Here is a 12,803-nt window from a genome sequence, read left to right on the forward strand (position 1 = left end):
GGCGGGGATGCTGCAGTTGGCCGGCCTCCCGTCCGGACCGCGTCATCCGCACCCCTGCCGACTGCTGACGGGGCGCCCGGCAGCGCGGCCGGAGCAGCGCACTCGGAGTTCAGAGCGGCGTGGCGGGGATGCGGGGGTAGCCCGGGCCACTGGCGACCTGGAGCCGGAGAGCCGGGGCTCCGCGGCCGCCCCTGCGCCGCTGCACAGACGCTGTCCTTCCTGCCCCCTCCCTAGCCAATATCCTCCCCCCTCCTCCCCCCCCACACCCCGGCTTTAAATGCTGGTTTTCTTAATGAGGGTTTGCGGGGGCGGCAAACAGTGGAAGGAAAAGGCCCGAGTGCGGGGAACTGGGGAACTGACCACCTGGGACCGCTCTGCGGTCAGCCGGCGGGATTGAGGTGAACTCCCCGAACCCGCGGCACAACCGGTTCATTCATGAGCGGGAGCCGCAGCCGCCAGTCTGCCGACATCCTGGTGCTGGTCTTTCCTCTCCGGGTGGCAGAGAGCCGCGGGGGCTGGGTTGTTGAGCCCTCCGTCGTGCTGGGACTCCCTAAGAAGAACTGCGTAGCGACCTACCCCAGTTTCTGGTTCGATAGGGGCATTTGACCTGACCTGCGTAGAATAGGACTAGGTCTGTCCTTTCCTACCCCTTTCTCTGCCTAGTGGGGTGGGGCCATCTGTGGCGAAACCAAGGGGAGCTGGCCCCTGAGGATGTGGCGTCACTTTGGTATCGCTGCTTTTCGAGGGCCGCCTCCGGGCTCCTCGCCCTCCCTCTCCCATCTTGGCGAGCTTGCCGGGTAGATGCCCCCTACTATCCGCACGTGGGCTTTTGTTTAAGCGGGAGGAAGTCCCCGGTGTCTCAGCACTGTGAATTCTAACCACACCCGTGTCTCTGCCGCTTCTGCTGCCCAGTAACCTGACCCTCCCTTAAACACGCCAGGAAATTCTTGAAGTCTTAGAAACAGTTTGAGAGCAAGCCCGCTGGCTTTCCCTTCATTTCCTGAGACCTTTTTATTAGGCATCTGCAGTCAAATAACAACAACAATCATAGTCAGTGGTGCCTGGGGTCGCTTAGGATATGGTTTGAACCTTGGCAGAGCTTAGATATCTAGGAACTTGGGCGTGGGAGAGATTCCCCCGAGTGTTCTCCCAGCCCATGAGGACTCAGGTTTCTTTCATTCACCTCTACAGTCACTTACTGGGATGTTTCTCTACTAGGCACTCTCCACTATGCTAAAAATAGATGCATGGATGGATGGATGCATGCATGGATCTGCATAGATCCTACCTACCAATTTGTCTGTGTTGTTGCTGTTTAATCTTTGTTTACCTAGTGAAGTGATTGCCACAGTTGTCTCCATTTTACTGATGAAAGTACTGAGCCGAGGCAGGCAAATCACATGCTCAAGGTTATACACCAGCAGCCACCCAGCCAGCATTTCACTTCAGTCTTCAAACCCGAGCCCAGTGTTTTCATCATTGTGACAAAAACATCTAATGTGTCTAGTCTGTGTGGAGTAAATGGCGGGGGCAAAGGGGGGGGGTGCTGGAAGACTATTAAAAAGTTCAGTGCAGGGTATATGAGAGATAAATAGAATGAAGGGTAGGAGGGGAGGGACTGAGAAAATAGATCCTTTATTTAACTTGTTTCGCTGACAATGACTAATCAAGAGAAAGAATGAGACAGAAATGGAGGTGTCAAACTCTGATACTAGGGTTTAGTTCCATCTGGGCTCCTCGGAGCCTTCTTTGCTTTCTTGTCTAAATCCCCATTGGCACATTCTCAGCGTCTAGCTGTATACTGTTGGCTGGTAGACCCAGATCTGTGGACAAGAATCAGAAACTGGCTGATGAGAGTTCCTCTCCTTCCCATAGCTGGCATGGAACAGGTAGAGTGGCAGTGCAGCGCCTAGGTGGGTCTGGTTGGCACCCTGGAGTACGTCTGCCTGTCCTTCTGCAGGCAAAAGAGGGGCTGTGCCTGGCCTGGTTTCCTGCCAGTTAGGCAAACTTGGGCCCCATCTGTTCAGCTCCAGGCCTAGCAAATGAGAGCGGCTGCCCCCGTACTGTGTGGGTGGGTAGGAGGGTGGGCAGCCTTGGCTCCAACCGGCACTTAGTAATGAGGTTGTCTCATGGTAAATATTTATGACAGACACTGATGAAGGTGGATATGCCCAAGCCCCGGACAGCCCGTGATGCTCTGGATGGGGCTGCCCTGCCCCACTCTGCCAGCTGGGGCTGAGAGAGCGCTGTAGACTCTGCCCCACTCTGCCAGCTGGGGCTGAGAGAGCGCTGTAGACTCTGCAAGCTGAACTGAGGATGCTGGTCTGGCACAGCGCACGATCTCTGTGAACTGAAAGTGCCACAGAGCCTGTACTCCCATAACCCTAGCATCTTCTAGCCATGGTCTGTCATTCCTCACGGCCCCTGGCTCTGCTTCCTTGCTTTTAGAGTGGAGCTGCACGGAACAGAAAGAGAAGAGGAGGGGGTAAAGTTTGAGAGGAAGAGGAGGAGGAACTGCTGGCTCAAGAGGGTTTTCACTGGCAGTTTCACACAGAGAGACTGTGATATCTCGCTGCCGTGATAATGCCAGCGAGGGCTGAGGAGGCAGCCGGTGATAGGGCAAGGCCTGTGTCAGCTGCTTGGTATCTGCGTGGAGATCGGACACTGCGTTCTCATCCCCTTTCTGCCACTGATTACACATGTGACAAATCTTCAAACAGCTCCGAGTCCTGGTTTGTTCCAAATCTTGGTTTTTTTTTCATTTACAGACTTTAGGAAGTGGACTAGAAAGTTCCTTCCAGCTCTTGTAGTCCATGATTCCCACCCCTTCTAGAAAGGTGGCTCTAAAGAAGGTTGATCCTTAGGGATCATAGCCAAGTCCTGAAAATGGGCCACAAAGTAGAAGAGAATGCTTGCTTAGTTTAATCTAGAGACCCACAGTGCCAGAGCAGAGCAGACTGTGTTTTCTTTTCAAGACTTATTTATTTATGCATACAGAACTGGGGCACAGGCCAGAGGTGCAGGGGCAGTGAGAGGATTCGCCAGAGACAGAGTGGGGAGCAGAACAGGCAGATCAATGAAGTACACTGCTGAGGGGAGCAGCGGGCGGGTCAGGAGAGGTCTGCCGTGCCATGTGGGTCACCTCTGGGTCTGGGGATCGAACTCGTACTGAAGCAGCTGTGGGGAGCTTCACAGTGCTGCACTTCAAGTTGTTGCACTACCAGGGAAGGCCCCAGACTGTGTGTTCTCAGCTACTCAAAAGGCTCAGAGATCATATAAAGTTCAAGCTAAAAGGGGCCTCAGAGATCATCTAGACTTAACCCCTCATTTACAAATGTCACTAATAAAGTTCAGAGGGCTGCCAGGACCTAAAGTCACATGATATCAGAGTCTGCCCCTTCTGAGGTCATCTTAGTCAGGATGGTACTGGTCATTTAAACCTGGGACTTGAAGAGATATTCCCAAATGCTCACCTTCTGTAGTTTTACGTACAGGTGTTACCAATGTCCTGGGATAAAGATGGGCTTTAAGAGAGCCAGCCTGCTATTCTAAGCAAGTTTGGCCCCCTAACACAAAGAGGGAGAAATCGTCATGCATGGAACTTGACTCTAAGACCCAGACTAGCCTCCACCCCCCAAAAAATTGTTGGGTCCCAAGCGAGACCACTCCCCACCCTCACTTGCTTCCCTGAGGCACTATCCTGAGCAGCCACTAGGTGTCCATAATGCCTCACAGGGTTGGCCAGGCGTGAGCAGGGTGCCGTCTTGCCTCCTATAGGGATTGGGGGCCCTTAAGTTAGGTACCTCAGTGGCAGGAAGATCACCTACTTCCTGACACTCTGTTTCCTGCTCCCAGTACTGCTTTTTTGTGTTCACACTGTGCTGATGAACATGCTAAGAACACAAGAGTGAAGGAAAACACAGGGCTTTGGGATAGGAGTGAAGAGTAAGAAAAATAGTGTGGAATTGCTCTCCACAAGGTAAGGCATCAGTTGATTGGTGAATCGGTGGTGACAAAACAGTGTAAAAACTGGTCTGTATGGAAATCGTCACCTCCAGCACAGGGCAGTAATCACCGTGTGTGCGTGCCTGCGCATACCAGCTCACAGATGCCCTTCCGGAGACTGGTCTTGAGGTTTCTGTGGATAAAGTCACTGTTGCAAAAAAGAGTCAGGTTCTTTTTCTTGCCTGTGATCCTGAAGTGAGGCTGTGGCCAGGCCATTACTACCCACAGTCATGAAGGGAATGAATGTTATTCCTTGAACCCAGTGATTCAAGGTGATACTGCTGTTCTAGAATTACCCACTTTTCTGAGTGCCTCAGAATCTACTGTACTTTTCCCTAAGAACTCTGTTCTTTATGGAAGTCAGAAGGAAGTAGACAAAAAAAGCACTCTCCCTGCAGGTCCCATCCAGAGCAATTTCCCAAAACCTCAGCAAAGAAGAGATAAGATGCTTAATAAGAAAGGCAGAGAGCTATAGACTGGGAGAAGTTTCCTTCTCTCCTTTGGCTACATCCATGAGGTTGTTAGTGTCTTTGTGGTCTGGGACCTGAGTGAGGAGAGAAACCTTCCAGGTCCTCTGCCTGTTTCTCTTTGTGAATAGTCAGCCTGGCACTAGATCTAGCCACAATCATCCAGATGGTCAAGCAGACCAGAGAGGTCTAGTCCAGCTGGACATGGTTATATCGGCCACTGCAGGCCCTGTGGTGTAGCCTTGTCCTTAAATAACAGTAACAAGAATGATGTTAATAGCAACATTTATTGATATGTGTTCACATATTTAACCCTCACACCAGCTTTGTGAGGTGATGCCATTCAGTGTCCCCAGTCTACATATGAATTAAAGAAGCTTTCTTTAATCACTGAAACTAGAAAATAACTGCATTCATGTCTGGATGCAAAGAGGATAGCGTTCACAGATCTGGACACTGAAGACTGGATGGCTCTCATGACAGATGTCCGTTTATTTGAAAGAATAAGAAACGCACCCCTCTCGCTTCCGGAGGCCGCACACCCCCCACAGCCCCGGGGGAGAATCGCATCTCACCTTGCCTTGTCCTGTTGTGGGGGCTGTAGCATCCCTTGACTCTGGCTGCATCACTTTACCCCTGCCTTCACGAGGGGTGTGGCCACATTTTCTTTTTCCCTCCTCTTTGTGACTTGTAAGGACACTTGTGGTTGGATGACCTCATCACAGGAGCCATAATTTAATTAGATCCACAAAGGCCCTCTTCCCAAAGACGGTAACATTCACAGATCTGGAGACTGGGAAGTGGACATCTTCTTCCTAGGGTTTATTCAGCTCAGTGCAGTGACAGCCAGATTCTATTTCAGATGTGTCTGGCACCCAAATCCTCAACAGACCATGGTGGTGTCTCCCTCCGTTGAGTGGGAGGAACAAGAAAGGGTACATTTGACAGTCAGCTGGAGCCCCCTCCCTGGGCCTGTGCTCCGGAGCTCAACAGCTACTGGCCTGTCTGAAGGCACAGGCTAAGACAAACTCTGGAAATCTGCCTCCTGTTACTTTTTTCCCCACATCTTTCATGATGATTTGATCTTTCTTTATATAGCCTCTAGATTTTACTCCAAAGATGGCGCAACAAACTCAACAGTAACTAAGTCATAGAAATGTTGCACTTCCTACTAATTAGATAATGAATACCCCAAGCTTAGAGCCCTGCAGATACAGTTTGGGGACAGAGGATAAAATGTTTTTTCCAGGTCAAACATAAAGCAGTTCTTAATCAGGGATCAGTGTCTGAGTTAACCTTTTCACAGACACGCACAAAATACATATATAAATTTATTCATGTTTTTGGCTGGGAAAGACCTAACATTTATCCCCGAAACTGAGTCCTACAAAATACAAGAGCATGAGAAAGCTAGAAGGCATTGCACCATACTGGGGGTTATGAAAGCTTTCTGCAGTTAGACAAACCTGGGATTAAATCCTGGCTCAGATTCCTCATGTGGAAAGTGGGATTAATAACTGTACTTATTTGTGGTATTATTGAACTAGGAGCAAGTCACAATCAATTCTAGCACATAGTAATAGTGGCCACAGCTACTATTTTCTAAGATGAAAGTATTTTATCTGAAGGCAATTATGGAGAGAATCCATATGTTCCCTCTGGACTTATCTGTTCATGGTATTGCTTCTCTTGTAGACCTTTCTTCATTCAGGATAGAGAGTGTTTTCATTGCTGTTTGGTGACAGTATATTTTTTTAAATGTTGATCACTTTAGACTTACAGCAGGTCAGAAATGATTCCCATGTACCCTTCACCCAGCCTGCCCTGGGGTAATGTCTTGTACAACCAGGCAGCATTATTCAAAACTCAAGAATGACCGACTTGAGGAATAGACTTTCACTCAGGCCCTCACAGTCGGTTCTCCACAGCCACAGGCATGATCTTTGCAACACCAGACTATGTTACTGATTTGCTTAAAATGATTCAAGTCTTCCCTTCAGGGTTCAAGTAACAACTATAAGCTGCTTCATGTGAGCCAGAGGCCCCAAGTCTTCACACCCTTGCCTGCACCTCTGTGCTGGTGTTTTATCAACTTCCTCCTAGTTCCTTAGACTTCCATTCTCCATCCTTTTTTCTCAGAATACCCGAAACAGATTCTCCCATTGTAGCCTTTGTGTCTCTTTTCTCTGGAATGTTCCCCCCTACCCCATGTTCAGGTAGTTGACTCCTTGAGAGAGAGAGACTTTCCATGTCTAAAGTACCTACCAGCCAGTCACATCACCCCGTTTTTTGTTTTTTTTTTCTTATTTTATTTACCATAGTCTGAAGTTACCTTGTTTATGTCTTTGCCTGCGTGTCCATTGTATATACCCCCATGAAGCAGGGGCTTTACCACCTGGCACCCAGCACTGAGATCACAATGGTGAATTAACTACCTAAGGGGAAGGAGACTCTCCTTGACCCACATGACTAAGCTCAAGGCTCCATAATGGTATATCAGTAGCCCCAGCCTGCTGTATAAATCTTTGAAAAGATAGATATAAGTATTACCAGCTTTATTTTGTTTTTTATTACTAGGAAAACTAAGGAGACTCCTTAGGGCTTCTGCAGTCCTCCGTTTTAGGGCCCAGCCCCTTGCTGACAGTGGACGGGGCAGAAAGGAGGGGGGGGTGGCTCGTGGGCTAAGCTGTAGCAAGGGGCCGGGTCCTAAATGAGTGGGGCCGGGTCCTAAATGAGTGTTTTATGGAGGAGTCATAAAGGCTCCTGGGTCCGTGGCAGTTGTGGCTGTGTGAAGAGTGAACAGAAGAGCGAGTATGCAGGTGAATAGATGCTTATCTCTGCTTAGGCCCACATATGCCTGTCATTTTCAAATTTGCTAAAGTGCATTTTCTCCAAAGGGAATGGGGGTGTGGAGTCTGAAATAGGGAACACCAGGACAGTAAGATCAAATGCTTTGAAAGTGGCTGTGCCAACGCTTTTTGCTAATTAAAGAATGTTAGGACAATCACCACCAGCAGCAGTAAAGGGCGCCCCATTACCTCGCTTTATGGAGAGCTGGGTAAATTTAAAGGCAGCTATAAATATCCCACTGAGTGCCCGAGCTACAACACAGTGGTGGGCACCAGACTGGGCAGTGAGAGGGGCCCAGAGCATCTCTCCAAGGTTCCCATCGCCATTAGCTGTCAGTCCCCCAAATTTGCATGACTAAAGAATAAACAGCTCCATCAACAGACTCTTCATTTAAAACACAGGGGTGGGGGAGATGAAGCAAACAGCAGGGCCTCAAGTCCAGATGGGAGCCCAGGCCGCCTGCGTCCTTCCCCAGCTTTGCCGCTGGCCTTCTTTACCTTTTGCCTGGAAGGACGGTGTTTCTTCATGTCCATTGTGACAGCCTTTTCCTCAAACACGAGTATATCATGGGATTGGTTTTTTACTAGTCGTGTGGCTTAGGGCTGTTCTCCTGAGAATAGTAGAGGGCCCCTTTTTGAACACACTGCTCCAGAGAAGAACTTACAGTTTAGAAAGTGTGAACAAGGTGAGAACATACTTTGTGTATTTACCCTAGGGAGCTTCTGGCTGAATTTAAGACATGGACTCAGCTTGGAATGTTTTTAATCCGTTCTACTGGCTCCAAGCCTGTAACCTCCTTTTCTGCAGTTTCTTCATGCATCCCTTCCCTGGCCTCCAAGCCCTGGGCCAGTAGTGTGGCGCCATATCGGCACAGCCTCCTTGCTCTGTTGTTGGGTTTCTCTATGGATCGCCATCAAGCGGCCTAACACAACTCATTAATTGTTTTCGATTTTATGCTGCCAGCTTCAGCCGCCATTAGAGTTTGCCTAGTTCCAGTTGGTGAGGCCTCAGTTCTTCCTCCAGTGTTGGAGTGGGAACGCGGGTTCAGTTGTCTCACAGAAGGGGTTTCTGAGGGAGACTGGGAGGCCTCTTCATGGCAGGAAATGTCGGTTTGAGTTTTGTCTGTTGGTTGCTTCTGTCACCATCCTCACTGCACCCCACCCTTGAGCAAAAGGATAGGCTCTTCACCCTTAGAAGCAAGGTGGGGGCAGTGCAACACTGGGGACACCCGGAGGCCAGCCGAGGGCGCACACCACTGGCTTCCCCGTGAGTCATCAGAGACGACAGGCAGGTTGGCTGGCACCCAGGTTCCTGGACACTGTGCTCCTTTCCTGTGTGGTAGGCGCCTCTTCAGGAGTTAGCGCTGTGGGCACGGCCCTGTTTTTAGGTGCAGTTTCGTAGGAACTGACCCAGAGGAAATCCCCTTTGTAGCTAGAAGAATTTGGTGAAGATGAACCTGAAGTAAAGAACAAGGATCTTCAGCTCCTCTGTTAGCTTCAGAGAGACTTAGAATTCCCCAATTGGCTGCTTATCCTGTTTGTGCTCACTCGTTTTCACTTAATGTCTCTGTCATACACAGTTTTCAATTTAGCCAGAAGGGACTAGTACTTTTTTTTGTTTGTAAACAAGGGTAACCTGGTTACCTTGAACCTTGCTCCCTGTTACCCCAAAACACATCCATATGGCCATGAGTCCTCATCTCTCTGTTTCTGCCTGGCTGCAACCAAAACTGTGAAGCAGCATGCCCTCGGGAACTTGTTGGTCTGCTTTATAGTACTTCTGTCAGGGACACCGATCTGATATGGTTCTGCTTCCAGTGAGGGGTGCTGAAGCGCTGACTCTGGGGCTACCAGGTGGGAATCTGGGGTCTCCTGCTGTGAAAACCGGGAGGAGCCCTTAATTCGGTGTCACTTTCTTGGTGACTGGGGCCAGTTTATGTGGCAGCCCGGTGAGGCAACTTGATTTGTATTCAGTGCATAAGCGCTGCCAGCCAATAACTCTGAAAGGATTCTTTGTGTGAGTGTACCGTCTCTGGCTGGACAGCGGCGGCCCTCCCTTCCCCCCCGAGCTGGCCTCTCTGGCCCACAACGTGGAGCTGGCATTGGGCCCTCGGGGATCCCTCCCCAAGAGGAGACCGTCTTGGGATCCCAGGCACATGGAGCAGCTTCAGCTCTGTCCTTCCCGCCTGACTTCTGGCAGTTTGCCTCCAAACGCGTACGCCGCTCCATAGCATCTATTCAGGGCCGTGTGTATGCATGCGAGACAGTAAGTGAAAAAGAGAGATAGGAGTATGAAAAGGCCAACCAACCAATAAATTGGGGACATTCTGATTCTTCTCTCTGGTGGAAACCCAGAGAAAGATGTCGCCTGTGTCCAGCACCCTGCTGGACCCGCTCCCTCGCTCCCTGTTTGTCTCCCTCCCCAGCAGCACCCAGTGTGGGTCTGAGCCTCTTGAATTGCCTCACCAATCAAAGTGGTCTCTCAAGCCTCGTGAGGCGGGGCAGAAATAAGTCCTGGTATCTCTGGCAGTAGCAGGGAAAATTCTCTCGGAGGCCAGCCTGTCTGGCCTGCAGCATCATGTGGACACCCTGCCTGCTTCTAATGCCGCTTAAGGAGTTGGCTCCCTGCCAGCTCCTGTCTCTCCCTCAGTCTGTCTCTTTAAGAATGTTACTTGTTATTAATGAGTTTTCTAAACACATAACCTTGACTCACTCACTCAGGTGCACAAGACCATTCTCATTAAATACTGTTTTCTAGGAAGGAAAAGAATTAAGTAGGTGTTGAAGAAAATTCTAACGCCTCACATGTGAGCCTGAAGGACATTTGCACTGGCAGGTCGGGGTGCTGGGTGACTCCACATGACGCTGTCTCTCCCAGAGGTTGAGAAGTGGCTGATTTGTGCCCCCTCATGTGTCTCATCTCAGAGGTGACTCCAGCTCTCCCTGCGCCTCCTACTTCAGCACTGCTGGGATCTCATCCAGGCTGCACTTTTGCCAGGGTTAAGACCCCCCCCCCCTTTGTTTCTCCTTCCCTGTAATCTCTGAATATACTGATCAGAGGCCTGAAGTCCAAAATTTTGTTCACTGCAGAATTTCCTAACGCCTTTCCATGAAGACATCAGGCAAATACTTTTTTTTTTCCCCCATCTTTTACTAAAGAAACCTCTAGGAAGGCTTTGAGCCTGAGAGAGGCTCTGTCTGGGGCCAGCATCTAGAAGGTCTCCTGCTGCTGACCAACATTGAGTCCCCAGAAGGCAAAGAAGTAGTTCCCACTGAGGAACTCACCCACACTCTGGGTGCTGTCCCCTTTGGAGGCTTGGAGGAAATGAGAGTCCAGTGAAATATTCCCCTTCGGCTGGAGGGAGGTTTCTTCCACACCCATGTCCAGCCGCCAGCACCCCCAGGCAGCAGCATGTGGCTCGCATGTTACTGGCTCTCCGCTCAATTCTGCCAGGGGGCTTTGCCACCTAACCTCTAGCTCAGGTTTATTCAGACCCCGTCCACAGGGGGACACGCAGGCCTTGCAGACAAATGGCAGCCTGCCTGCTTCACAGAGACCTTTGTTCCTGGGCAGAGCAGAAATCCTGAAGCCAGTAGCTTGGAAGCTGGTTGCCAAGGATTTTCCTGCATGGGCCTTGTGCATGTTTACTTTCAAAAATGTTCTGTCCTTGCTCTCATCTTAAAGTTCTATGTTTTGCTCCCCCCAAAATAGCAAAACGGGGTATATCTTCCCTTCTCTTCCCCTCCCCCACATTTACTCTCAATTTTACCCCCCATAGTTACAATTAAAAGAGAACCTTCCAGAAGGGATTTGAGGTAGCTGTGCTCACAATTGCCTTTTCTTTTTCCACAGTCCACATAGCATAGGCAGAATGCATCTGTTTCTGACTGATGGGTCTCATTCACACATTGTATACATTTGTCTCTGTGGCCCGCTAATGCCATTTGAGTTTCTAAAATCCCTATTTTGCAAATCCACTTGTGTCCTGGGTTTAGCTCCTGATTTACAGGATTAGCAGAGATTATAGGGTCTGTCTGATGTCTTCTCCAAGCTTTCTATCAGATTTATGGCTATAAGTTGAGAAAATTGTACTTTAATGGAGTAGAAACTAAAGGCAGATATGAGCAGATGGGGAACATAAAAGGGATCTCTTATATAAAAAAAATTGGGGTGGGATTGGCCCTTGTGTTTGGATAAGAGGCCGTTAAGAACCGAGAAACCTAGACTTTCTGACTAGCTCTTGATGTCACAACTATGCTAAACCGCCGTGCCTTCTTTTGGGGGTTGACTTGATGAACCCTATCTCTTCCTCCTTCCTGCAGGCACTGTGCTAGACCAGAGCTCTGAACCGATGCTCGGGGTAGCATCCTTTGCTGGGAGTCTTCCTGTCATCAGTGGTCCTGGTCACTTCCATTTTGTCAGTTGTCACTAGACAGTTCTGCTCGACACTGAAGAGCCTTAGCACAGAAAAAATAGTACAGTAATGGCCTTGGGGTACACAGAGCAGCCTGGTGCCTCAGAAATACTTGGGAATGCAGTTGTGTCACACAGGCTAAGATCTATATGCCTACAGAAAAGACTCTCGGCTCACTTGAGGCTACAGGGTGCTAGACGCTGAGTTAGAGAATTCCAGGCAGGAGATTATCGTCTCACATTAAAGTCAGTCGTGAAGGACGAAGGCACCAGGGCCATAGGTTTCACTGAGACACGGCCCCCCTGGGAGTCAGGCGCCCGAGTCTTTCCCTCTTTCCTGCGTGCCGTTCTCTTTGTATAACCACAAGTGTCTTTCTTGGCTCTGGGGTGGTTGCCAGGACGCCAGGCAGTACGTGATCACACCCAGTCTCCAAAGGCAAGAGAAGCAGCTTTTTGTTCAGTGACGTTCTTTTAAGATGCAAAACCTCCTTCTCCACCAAACTCTCACCTGACTTTTTTATCTTGTTATCCCCGTTTGGATAGTACTCCAAACCTAGTGGGACCAAGAAAGGGAACTCTCCTTCCCATCCCCAGTGATGCGATTCAGTGGGGTCTTATCATACTTTAGTCCCATGGAAAAAAAAAACCATATCTTTACTTTTATTAACCGCTAACTCAAATCTAGTCTCCCTTTGACTATGAATGAAAGCAACAAATCATAGTAAAACTAGCCTATAAGTCACCGAGAGAAACACATGTAATGTGTCTCCACATTATGTTATATTAGTTTCAGGAAGTCCAAAATATTATTTACTCTTACTGCTTGGCGATTACAGTTTATAGACCTAGTCTAGGGTCTTGCTGGTCAATGTGTTAAAAAAAGGAGCACATAAATTTTACTATGTCCTGATTTGGGTATGTTTAAAAAAAAATAGTTTAACAACTTCTTTAATAATCATATTAAAAATACTATCCATGGGCCCTCCCTGGTGGCGCAGCGGGTTAAAGCACAGCACTGAGAATCTGAAGCCACTTCCGCATGAGTTCAATTCCCGCCTGCCCCGGAGG

At 49.2% G+C, this 12,803-nt stretch overlaps 1 protein-coding gene across 1 annotated transcript in view; it reads left to right on the forward strand.

Annotated features, from left to right (window-relative positions):
• SND1 (staphylococcal nuclease and tudor domain containing 1) overlaps positions 1-12,803 on the forward strand; it is a 381,281-nt gene that overhangs the window by 328,911 nt on the left and 39,567 nt on the right. The gene's annotated exons all lie outside the window — the stretch shown is intronic.

This window comes from Condylura cristata, unplaced genomic scaffold, assembly GCF_000260355.1.
Source record: "Condylura cristata isolate star-nosed mole 26May11 unplaced genomic scaffold, ConCri1.0 scaffold00005, whole genome shotgun sequence".
Lineage (NCBI taxonomy): Eukaryota > Metazoa > Chordata > Mammalia > Eulipotyphla > Talpidae > Condylura > Condylura cristata.